Source organism: Macrobrachium rosenbergii, chromosome 19 (genome assembly GCF_040412425.1).
Source record: "Macrobrachium rosenbergii isolate ZJJX-2024 chromosome 19, ASM4041242v1, whole genome shotgun sequence".
Taxonomy (NCBI): domain Eukaryota; kingdom Metazoa; phylum Arthropoda; class Malacostraca; order Decapoda; family Palaemonidae; genus Macrobrachium; species Macrobrachium rosenbergii.
The window spans coordinates 24746657-24759344 of NC_089759.1; the positions used below are offsets into that span (position 1 = coordinate 24746657).

General features: G+C 39.7%; 1 protein-coding gene across 1 annotated transcript in view; it reads right to left on the reverse strand.

The window, feature by feature from the left end:
* The window catches only part of LOC136848742 (uncharacterized), a 557848-nt gene that overhangs the window by 522448 nt on the left and 22712 nt on the right, over nt 1-12688 (reverse strand). The window lies entirely within an intron of this gene.

Consider the following 12688-nt stretch of genomic DNA (forward strand, 5'->3'; position numbering starts at 1 on the left):
TCCTCGGGGGAAGGCAGGTATCCTGCCAGGATGGGGAAATGGGCCTGGAGGGGGCACCAAGAACTTCAAGGATGAGGCCCAAAAGCCCCAAAGGCTTGCCATTCTCTTGAGGGCACTCTTGAAGGGAAGGAGCTGACCCAGAGGCTGCTTCCTTGGAGGAAGGCATGTATTCTGCCAGGCTGGGGAAGCAGCCCTGGAGAGGGTCCAAGAGCTTCACGGATGAGGTTCAAAAGCCCCCAAGGCTCACCAGTCTCTTAAGGGCAGCCTTGAAGGGAAGGGTCCGACCCAGAGGCTGCTTCCTCGGGGGAAGGCAGGTATCCTGCCAGGCTGGGGAAACAGGCCTGGAGAGGGCCAAAGAACTTCAAGGATAAGGCCCAAAAGCCTCCAACGCTCACCAGTTTCTTGAGGCCAGCCTTGAAGGGAAGGGTTCGACCCAGAGGCTGCTTCCTGGGAGGAAGGCAGGTATCCTGCCTGGCTGGGGATGCGGGCCTGGAGAGGACCCAAGAACTTCAAGGATGAGGCCCAAAAGCCCCCAAGGCTTGCCAGTCTCTTGAGGGAAGCCTTGAAGGGAAGGGTCCGACCCAGAGGCTGCTTTCTCGGAGGAAGGCAGGTATCCTGCCAAGATAGGAAAGCGGGCCTGGAGAGGGCTCAAGAACTTCAAGGATGAGGCCCAAAAGGCCCCAAGGCTCACCAGTCTCTTGATGCAAGCCTTGTAGGGAAGGGTCCGACCCAGAGGCTGCTTCCTCGGAGAAAAGCAGGTAGCCTTCCAGGCTGGGGAAGTGAGCCTGGAGAGGGCCCTAGAACTTCAAGGATGAGACCTAAAAGCCCTCAAGGCTCGCCAGTCATTGAGGGCAGCCCTGAAGGGAAGGGTCCGACCCAGAGTCTGCTTCCTCGGAGGAAAGCAGGTATCCCGCCAGGCTGGAGAAGTGCGCCTGGAGAGGGATCAAGAACTTCAAGGATGAGGCCCAAAAACCCCCAAGGCTCACAAACCTCTTGAGGGCAGCCTTGAAGGGAAAGGTCCGATCCAGAGCCTGCTTCCTCGGGGGAAGGCAGGTATCCTGCCAGGATGGGGAAATGGGCCTGGAGGGGGCCCCAAAAACTTCAAGGATGAGGCCCAAAAGCCCCAAAGGCTTGCCATTCTCTTGAGGGCACTCTTGAAGGGAAGGAGCTGACCCAGAGGCTGCTTCCTTGGAGGAAGGCATGTATTCTGCCAGGCTGGGGAAGCAGCCCTGGAGAGGGTCCAAGAGCTTCATGGATGAGGTTCAAAAGCCCCCAAGGCTCACCAGTCTCTTAAGGGCAGCCTTGAAGGGAAGGGTCTGACCCAGAGGCTGCTTCCTCGGGGGAAGGCAGGTATCCTGCCAGGCTGGGGAAACAGGCCTGGAGAGGGCCAAAGAACTTCAAGGATAAGGCCCAAAAGCCTCCAACGCTCACCAGTTTCTTGAGGCCAGCCTTGAAGGGAAGGGTCCGACCCAGAGGCTGCTTCCTGGAAGGAAGGCAGGTATCCTGCCTGGCTGGGGATGCGGGCCTGGAGAGGGCCAAAGAACTTCAAGGATAAGGCCCAAAAGCCTCCAACGCTCACCAGTTTCTTGAGGCCAGCCTTGAAGGGAACGGTCCGACCCAGAGGCTGCTTTCTTGGAGGAAGTAAGGTATCCTGCCAGGCCGGGGAAGCGGGCCTGGAGAGGGCCCAAGAACTTCAAGGATGAGGCCCAAAAGCCCCCAAGGCTCGCCAGTCTCTTGGGCAGTCTTGAAGGGAAGGGTCCAAAAGCCTCCAAGGCTCGCCAGTCTCTTAAGGTCAGCCTTGAAGGGAAGGATCAGACCCAGAGGCTGCTTCCTGGGAGGAAGGCAGGTATCCTGCCAGGCTGGGGAAGCAGACGTGGATAGGGCCCAAAAACTAAAAGTATGAGGCCCAAAAGTCCCAAGGCTTGCCAGTCTCTTGAGGCCAGCCTTGAAGGGAAGGGTCCAACCCAGAGGCTGCTTCCTGGGTGGAAGGAAGATATCCTGCCAGGCTGGGAAGCAGGTCAGGAGAGGGCCGAAGCAGCTCAAGGATGGGACCCAAAAGCCCCCAAAGGTAACCAGTCTCTTGAAGGCAACCTTGAAGGGAAGAGTCCGACCCAGAGGCTGCTTCCTAAGAGGAGGCAGGCATCCTGCCAGGCTGGAGAAGCGGGCCTGGTGAGGGCCAAAGGCTCCTTAGGAAGGCCAGTTCTTTGAGGGCACCCTTGAAGAGGAGTGTCCTCTTCAGAAGAGGAAGGCAGATTCCTCGGAAGATCTGACAGGAAAATCATTGTAGCTTGATTTCCCATTAACAGAAAGCTCTTTATTACCTTATTTCTGTTTTCCAGATGATTAAAATGTTTTTTTTTATTTTTGTATTGTACGCTGCATCATTTAGTTTGTATCATAATTCTCCCATCCCAAGAATTCATTTCGGGAGAGTGTATTTCGTATTATTGCCATCAGTCCCTGTGTAGCACTTTGCGCAGTTTGTGTCCCAACCTTGGGAACTTGAGAAATCGTTTCTTCTCAGAGTTCATTCATAAAGAGGGTAATTATCGTCCTTCTTGGGATCCCGGAGAGGATATTTTGAAGTTTGTGGAGGAAGCTGATTTTCTTGAAAATTTATAACACATCGTCAATTTATTTCTACCATTTTATCAATTTCTTGGAAATTTTATGTTTTTTATTACCTTGAGGCCACATTATTTGTTAATGGCGACAATGACCATAGGTAATGCAACGTTGATTTGTATGAGGTCAATGAAACACCCAAAGAGAAGTCCTTAAGACGAAGGACCCAGTTCACGACTAGCAGCAGTGTTTAAGCAGGGAATCCTTCACCTGCCCCTCCTGCCCAGCGCAGCGTAGCGCGCGCCTCTCGCTAATATTAGTAAAATTACACTTAATGAGATCATGACTCATAAAAGTCTTCTGAATAATCTGATTTCCTAACGTTTCATTTTTTTACAAACTTTTATATATTACTCAGCCATGACTCGATTCTGTTAGCAACAAAATGTTCAGCTTAATGCTTCTAATCCGTCTGCTTATCTAAATTAATTTGCTCTCCACTACTTGAATATTCAGGAGCACACACTTTTTTCTACAATGTTCGTCGGGATCATCTGTATTCTCAAATCCTGATTCTGCTTTATAGTTCACTCATGAATCGTTCCTTGTAATGCGCTGCCCATAATAATGTGAAGAAATAATTTGCAAAGCACTACACTTACTTAGCCTATAACCTTGACCACATTTGGAACAGACCTACTCCCAGTGCATTTGTCTTGCTTATATATGTCGAAATTCTACCATTTGCAACACTGTATCACAAGGTTCCTTTCACGCATTTGCAATATTTCCCGTGTACTAGATGTCTGTCTCATTGCATTCATAGGTACCTCCTCATCTGTGGTGAGCATGAATGTTACAATTTCATAAATCATTTTCATTATCATTAAGATCACTGAGTATAGGGGTTCGTGTCCTTTATATCTTTTCCATGCTGCCTTCATCATCAACATGAATATCTGCGGTCATAATCCAAGGGGTCTTCTCATCTCATACTGGTTACTGCTCTCCAAAGTTTGTAGGGATCTTCAAGCATTAAATTCCATACATACCTGCCAAACACCACTGATCAAACGCTTGTGTTCCGTGTTCTTAGAATTGGAGTTACTGGATCCTGGCAAAATATAACCGCCTCCGAGTTTGTCTGGGTAGCTAACTACTTCTGATTTGCGGCAAATATTCGCTTGGTTTTGCTCACGGAATGTAGTTTACTTGAATTAAGACATTTCATTCTTTATCTTCTTGATTTCCGTCGTTGCTTTCAATGCAGTAAGAAACCTCACCATACCTTCCCACAAATGCTACCCATATGTAACTCTAGAGCCCAACATACGTATAGCACAATAACGCAAAAATTTTCTTCTTTACCTGAGTTAAAGTGAAACTTCCTGACTTACATGGCAGTATGCATGATAGCACAGTTTACTAAAATCACACTGGATGCAATCACCTTTTCTAACGTACCACAAATATAACAGAGATTCTTACATCTATACTTCTATTTCTTATTTTTAGCTAATATGTTTCCATCACCGCTTCGACGATTTCTCCTTTCCATTCCCTTCACAATTTATGTGATTATGTCATCTCGGTATTTTCTCTTTACAAGTTTACCTCGGGAAATTTTATTATTTTAAACTTCGACAAGGATGCCGAGGCATTCTCTAGTCGATCGGAAACCTAAACACTTTCTGAAAAACCTGTTTCCAAGACAAAAGTTTACTTCTCAAAACACCAAATAATGATTCAGTATAAAAAAAATTCAGACTTCCGTTATCAGCACTCACTTGCAGGTGACGAAATCTGCATAAAATGCAACGTGTGGTGAAATACTTTTCTTTAGGAGCTATATAATACCTTCGATAAAAACCCCATAAACGCTAAATATTTACAAGTCAAGCAATGGCGCAACAATTAGTTTCAGCGTGTCTTATTTAAGTTTTTCTTACGTCTGAAGACGGACAAAAAAAAAGGTAACGTCTACAACATTCGAAACTCATTCAAAGGAGAGAAAGTTTGTGAATGGAACTGCATGAAATATAAAACTCAGGCCACAGGACAAGCGCTGAGACCTATGAGGTCATTCAGCGCTGAAAGGGAAATTGAAGGTAAAGGAGGTTTAAAAGGTGTAACAGAAAGAAAACCTCAAAGCAGTTTCACTATGAAACATTTGTTAGGAGAGGGCGGGAAGTAAGATGGAAGAAAGAGAATATGAACGGAGGTACAGTATATGGAATCAAAGGGGTTGCAGCTTGGGGCCGAAGGGACGCTGCAAAGAACATTAAGTAATGCCTACAGTGCACCGCGTGAGGTGCACTGGCGACACTATCACCCTATGGGTAGAAAGTTTGTGAATGGCGCGCTAGTACTTCGACATTAACCGCGGACAAAAATGCGCATTACATGGAGTTGATGATAAAAGATGGAGATGCGTAGACTGCATAGGCTAACTTGAGCAAGTACCATAAATCATTTAGCTTTGTACGTCTCTAATGCTTAGGCACAAGTGGACGAAGTTTCAATTTTCCATCTAGAGTAACACGGGCCTGCTGAGGCAGTCTGAATTTTCCTAAAACCAACACCCCTAACTTATGTTCGTGCACTGCCCGTTCATACACATCTGTAAGTCAAGAAAATAATAAAACAGCAAGGAACATTTCCATGAAAGTAGAGAATATTTTTTGGGAGTTTTAATTGTCAACAAGCTAAGAACTTCAACGAGTTTTTTCCTACTAAAAATTACTATATATATATATATATATATATATATATATATATATATATATATATATATATATATTATATATATATATAATGTCTCACCCAAGCTGCATTAATCCCTCTCTCTCTCTCTCTGAGCAACACAACGGTCCATTAACAACCACGCTGACTAGGCCAGCAGAGCCATATTGGCCTTTAAAGAAGCATGCCCAAGCCTTCTTTCCTTGTCCGGCTCACGGACCGAACTCTCGGTTGTAATCCGATGTCAGTACCAGAGAGACAAAACAACACAGTGATGCTACTGTATGTAAATTGGACCACGAAGCGAAAATCACAATTCCTGATGGCCAAATAAGCAACAACAGGATTGCGAAGGGCATTCTAATGAGTTCTATGCAGACCAAAATGCCAGATAACGACCGTGTACCTCTAATTGGTATCTAGTTAAAAGACATGGCGGGCGGTATGTAAGAAATCTTCAGGAGCAGGGCTTATAGTTGGTTTACACGGCGCTATTTACTTTGCTAAGAGACTATAAATATATATATATAAATATATGTATGTGTATATATATACATATATGTGTATGTATATATATATAATATATATATATATATATATATATATATATATATATATATATATATATATATATATATATATATATATATATATATATATATATATATATATATATATAATATGCACATACATTAATATGTTTGTGTGCGTGTAAGAAAAAGCACAAACACACATCCGGGTGTTGATAGGGATTCTTGCATCTATCTACATACAGGTTGATTTTATGGCATCATAATTTTCCCATTTCACATATAGCCTACAAGATATTTATAAGTCATGATTACCCACTTACTATTCTTTCCTTTATGTACTGAGAACAACTCCAAATGCAAATGTAAGCTCAACGTCTCGTTTTAAAATTCAAAGCAAAATCAAGTTATACCAGTAAGCCACACAACACAGCCTACATAGAAATTACGTCATGTCTACTACCTTACCCTACTAAAAAATAAACATCACTTCCTTATTCCATCCCCAGTAAAAATCGCTTCTTTATCCCTGTCATAATAAACTACCGCTTGCTGACCCCAACAATAATAAACAACCACAACAACCGCATTTTACGCTGCTAAGATCTCACGTCATCAGTGATCATAATCGCTTGTAATAACAGTTCACTATGAAGTAGGATGCACTTGGATGTGAAACAAATGGAAACAAGAGTAAGTGCCTGTCTCTCGGTCTCTCCACAAAGTGCGAGATGTCAAAAGTCTTGTCACCCCTCTTAAAAAGACAGGAGATCTCATGAAGGAACTTCCAACCAAGCGTAAATATACCTCTTTTAAATATACCTCTTTCACTTGTGGAGACTCCTTCCTTTACAATTAGCTAGCAAATTAATGACGGAAATTAGTACAGATGTCAAAGATACTGAGTCATTTCTAAGATTTCCACTGGAAGCATTACGTACGAAGTCTGCAATAAGCTTGGACAAGTGAATAACTCTTCCAGTATCTAATAACCCAAAGTAAAACAGCTCTACAGAATGTACTATACGATACTTAATCTTTCGCGGCAAAATTTTATTCATGTAATCGTTTTCCAAGAATTCCATTTTATACTTACCTCGAAAATTACTTCCCCGTACTTGTTAAAAAAAAAAAAAAAAAATTACAAACACAGCTAGCCTTTCTGTATGAACAAACCGTTTCAGGCATTGACGGAGAGTTCTAAAAATGAATCATTTGAGAAAAATAAAAGCTCTGTAACAATGAATGAGTTTGCCCCCAAAAAGGTCTCGCAAGGTGCAATCTTGACTTCTAAAGACTACAGTGACCAGCCATTGCAAGGGCATTGAAAAAATGTAAAAAAAGAGCAGGAGTGGACGAAAGGAGGCATTAGTATTAGATGAACGGCCACATCCTTTTAACAGTCAACTAATGGGTCTGGTGCTACCTGGCTACAAACGCTCCACCTGAGTAATTCATAATGACTGCAAGAATACATTACATGGAAAACGATGCGGTTAAAAAAGGTAATGGGATTTAGAGTAAGGTGTGATTATGTGGAAGAAGCTATATTAAAACCTCACACTTAAACGTCTAATCCAAACTAATGACGTTGGCCATTGGAAGAGAGAGAGAGAGAGAGAGAGAGAGAGAGAGAGAGAGAGAGGCCAGTTAAGACTTTTATCCTTGTTACCATAACTAAACTGACTAGCAGTGGAAACAAACTGTAATATAGCATGAAAAATGTATGAATTCACGAATACTTAGACGAATATTTCAGCACTTAAAGACATCTGTGAAATGAACAGATGTTCCCTAATCCTTTCTACCCACAAGAAAACGAACTCACTAAATCGTCATGTTAACGTAGAGATGCAATTTATGAGTTTTGTTATTAAATTGAAACACCTAAAAAAATAGCAAAAGTTGATGGCACTTCTTAAAAAAAAATGGGTCTGTCCTCACATAACTTTTGGCAAGTGACGGCCTCTGAAATTAAGTCATCCAACCTTGGCTTACTATAAGATTTCTGTCCTTAATCTCGGACATTCGGCTTCAGATCTTCAGTAATGTCTCTTTTTGGTGCCGAAAGATTGCACCAGTTGCATATTCCCTTCAGCAATTAGCGTAAATTGCATAAAAGCAAAACACCCACCAAAACTAAACAACCAGAGAGAGAGAGAGAGAGAGAGAGAGAGAGAGAGAGAGAGAGAGAGAGAGAGAGAGAGAGAGAGAGAGAACACGTAGTTCGCCGATATGAAACTGTATTGTAGAATAAATAACAGACTGGCCTATCAAACGGATTTCCCAGGAATGGAGTCTAAAACATTCAAACTGGCATGTAAGTCCAGAAGAAGGAAAGCTTAAGGGAAATAGAAGGTATTAAACTTAAAAGTTAAAATACTTCGATTTCCGAAAATAATTGTCTTCGTGAAAAATACTGCTCTCAGAGAGTGTGTATATACAGTAAGTATATATATATATATATATATATATATATATATATATATATATATATATATATATATATATATATATATATATATATATATATCCGCCTAAACATACTTTTCCCCTTGGCAAGGATGGCTCCAATGAGTGTTATTCTTCTTGCACCCATCAGTGCTTTCGGGATGATATTTCTAGCCTCCTTCACTATTTCGTGCTTGCTCGGAAACACCAGATTTGAATAACTGCTATGTTAACATGATTACCTAGGTAGCCTAACAGGGGCACACTGGGTACTGACAGACTGCATTTTAATCGGCCAGTAGGTCCGCCTCAGACAGGAATCGAACCGTCTAACTACTTGACACACTATAGATATCTATATATGGATGTACTTTGTGTGTGTGTATATATATATATATATATATATATATATATATATATATATATATATATATTATATATATTATATATACTCTGTGTATATATATATACATATACACACACAAAGTAACATCCATATTGCATGTATGTGTGAAACTCGTTTCCAAAAATCTTCACGCTTAAAGATTTCTTCTGATGTGGCCGCATGCAAGCAGAAACTATGAATTATCATCCTGTTACTTATCTCTCAGCTTTTATGGTAACCAGAAAATTATGATTATAAGCTTAACTACTACTAACAGGACAACTTGTGCATGTAAAATAAAAACATCTTATGGGGGTGAATGTCTTTCTAAATACAATTAGACGATTACTCCCCCCTCCCTCCCCCGCCCTCTCTCTCTCTCTCTCTCTCTCTCTCTCTCTCTTTGGTTTTTGTCATGAGTCTTCGTTTTCTATAAAGAAACTTGTCTTGAGAATGGCTAACCGTAGATTAAAAGGGGCTCATTTTTTAAAAGGTACACATCTCACTAGATAAACAAGTGGTGTATGCATTCACCAAAAAAGTAATAAAAAAAATCATAATCTGATTAGCCTCCCTTAACGTCACAGTCAGACCACGATAACATTTTTGCATTCCGTGAGTGACTCATGCTATCCATGAATGTGTTTTTCTCCGCTGCTTTCTTCTCACATGTGAGAGAGGACATATACGATGCCAAGTCGTGTTTTTAGCACAGGAAAGGTTACTTCGGTGCTTATTTGTTTGTGCATCACAAACAGAACATGATTAAGGGAACATTCAAGTCCCCGCGTGACACCAGTCCCTTCACCTTCCTAAGAACGAATGACAAAGTCAATGGCCAACGTGAAAGCTCCGTTGCGGCATCAGTTTACAACTTCTAATTTCCGCAGACATCACGAGATATTGATTGATTAATTGTAGATTATCTGAAGTTACAACTACCAGGGCCACTGACGCCGAGCCATGTCAAGAGAATGCGCCTCCTGCATGCGTGAATATTTGACCATATGACACAACCTTAAATTGTAAATGAATAAAACTGGAAATGAGGCACCGCCACTTGGCGAGAATGATACATCCTCAACATCAGCGTCTTCAGTCATCTGCATCTGAGAAGCAAAAAACCGATTTAACGAATGGCTGATTTCCACAAGCAGACGTCATATACCTTTTATAATCAGCAGTACCAGAAACATATGATCAGCAATAAATCATTTTAACTGCATACAAATAATGGAAGACATTTTTTCCAACATACATTTGTTGAACTCATAAATACTTAAGAAATAGTTGCAGGCCTTACATCACTGATAATAATGTCAATAATGAAAATCTTTGCTTCCACTGATGTTTAGGACTAAGAGCTTGAGCAATAGCTAGTTATTATGCATGCAGGGATCACCTAAATGCTTCTCCCACTTAACTCTTGAGCCTAACGGGAACCAGATGAGACATTATGAGCATTACTGCATAACAAATGCGATTTGCATGTTTCTTGCCTTCTAACGTGGACCGTTTGTTGTATTTGCTCTTGAACTTTACACACATTATAGTTTATTTTCCTCTTAAGCTTCTGTGTTCTGTTACCTAGTCTGCAATCACTGGTTTAAGGAATATTTTTGGAGTGTCAAATTGCAAACAAAATAATTACTATAATAAATCAAACAGCTGTTTCTGCTGCACTTATCGCATTAGTATCTAACTCTTGGTAAACACATATTTGGGTCACTTTCCCTATTAGACTCTTGTTATGACAATGCAATGGTATTAATCTGTAACCAGTAAATTATTTATGTCTCTCCGAACGATTTCTTTAGATATTCTAGTCCGATGAGCACACAAAACTTAACGTTCTTTCAAGCGCTGCAATGATTCTTTGGCATAACATTACCGTTTCAACAGGTGCCCTGCCCATGCCTGGTCAATTTTAAAAAACCCGGGTCATGTTGTATGGTGAATGTCTTCACTCACATACGGTAGTCTTCAGGTTTCCTTTTTACCAATTCTAACACCAAGATACAAATTTAGCGTTAGTCTAGTTTAATACTGCTAAAATAATAATAAAGCCCCTGACTGCAGATTCATTTAATTCTACTGAAATCTAATAATAATAATAATAATAATAATAATAATAATAATAATAATAATAATAATAATAATAATAACCATCAGCACAGATTGAGTTGGAACAAACTCAAACGGTCATTAACTTATGTAAACTTCTGCAGAACAAAATGCTCTCATGCAAAAAGGCAAAAACACAACAAAGAATAATACAGAGTATTAAATGATACAAGTCTACTTCTGAGAACTGCTCCTAACAAGTAGAAACAGTGTCATCGTGTACCACAGAAAACGCTACTTGAAGTCTTGTATATATTGCCGTTTAAATGAATCTAACCCCGGCAAAAAGAAAAAAAAAAAAATCTAAAAAGGCACTGCCATTCCGTCTGTAACCATGAAATTGAACTTCCAGTATTTACCGTTTTCGTTTAGAGTCCAGTTTTTCTTTTGTAACCTTTGCACGATGAATATTCAGATTTAATGGGCCGAGTCTGATTTTTTCACTCCCACAAGTGTAGCCACAATTAAGAGCACGGGAGTTCCAAAGGTTAATTAAGGTGAATAATTAGAGGTGGGGGTATGGTTCCGCTAACGCGAACAGATAAGCTCAAATATGCCTCTCATTAATTAAACACCGGATGAATGACTACTCTACACTGTTCACTGACTTGCAAATTACGATGCACAAATTCGTTCTCAATAAAATAACAAGAACTGCTCAGAGAGAGAGAGAGAGAGAGAGATGAATTGAAATATCCCCTTCCGAAGAAAATTAATAAGTACAGTCAGGAGGCAGTTAAATCTCACTAGTACTAAAGAATTTACCATAACGAACTGATTTGTAATAATAATAATAATAATAATAATAATAATAATAATAATAATAATAATAATAATAATAATAATAATATGTTTCCAATTTCGAGGTCTTCTCTTCAAAAATGTCGAAATTGTTTAAGTCAAAATGTCCTAAGAAGAATCACATTACGAGATGAATCTCGGCTACAACAACATTATTACACATCACTTTTTTTTTGTATTTTTTTGTATTTATGATACACCTGAAATCTAAAGGGTGAACACTGCTAGTAAAAACTAATATATTTAAGTATTTTCGCCAGTGAAAAAATGTTCAACTACAGAAGTTTTGCAAATATACAAAGTAAATAAAACATTGACGACCTAAATCGCGCGCGCATGCACACACCACACACTTTTGAACGGACTATGAACAAATCAGAAGTTTCACTCTAAAATGGAGCAGCCATGGAAAACCAACATTTCTAAGTAATACACACACACACACACACACACATATATATATATATATATATATATATATATATATATATATATATATATATATATATATATATATATATATATATATATATATATATATATATATATACTGTATGTACTCAGTTACAAAAATCGAACATTTAAAATTGCAGGAGGTCTGAAACTATTAATGGTGTCTAAAAATCCCACCTTTCAGCCCTGGACCCGTCAACAGAAAACATTTTGATTCCTTTACTTAAATTTCCAATGGTGCCATTCCCAATACATGAGTATTTATATATATGTATATATATATATATATATATATATATATATATATATATATATATATATATATATATATATATATATATATATATATATATATGTAGTAGTCAGTCAACCAATCCATAAATATACATTAGGTATAATTTATTCAGTTACCTTCATGAACATAAGGACGGAGAATGCAGAAACACAATGAAACTTTCGACAATGAAATCCTGATGAAAGCATTCTCGGTAACAAAATATCATCGTCAATTAAATACGGGATCCTTTAAACAGCAGAGCCTGTCGAACTTAATTACACAGCTGACAGACTTCCTAACCCAAAATCGACATCCTTAATAAGAAGTTGCAGCCCATAACCGAGAGCAAGATTATCACCT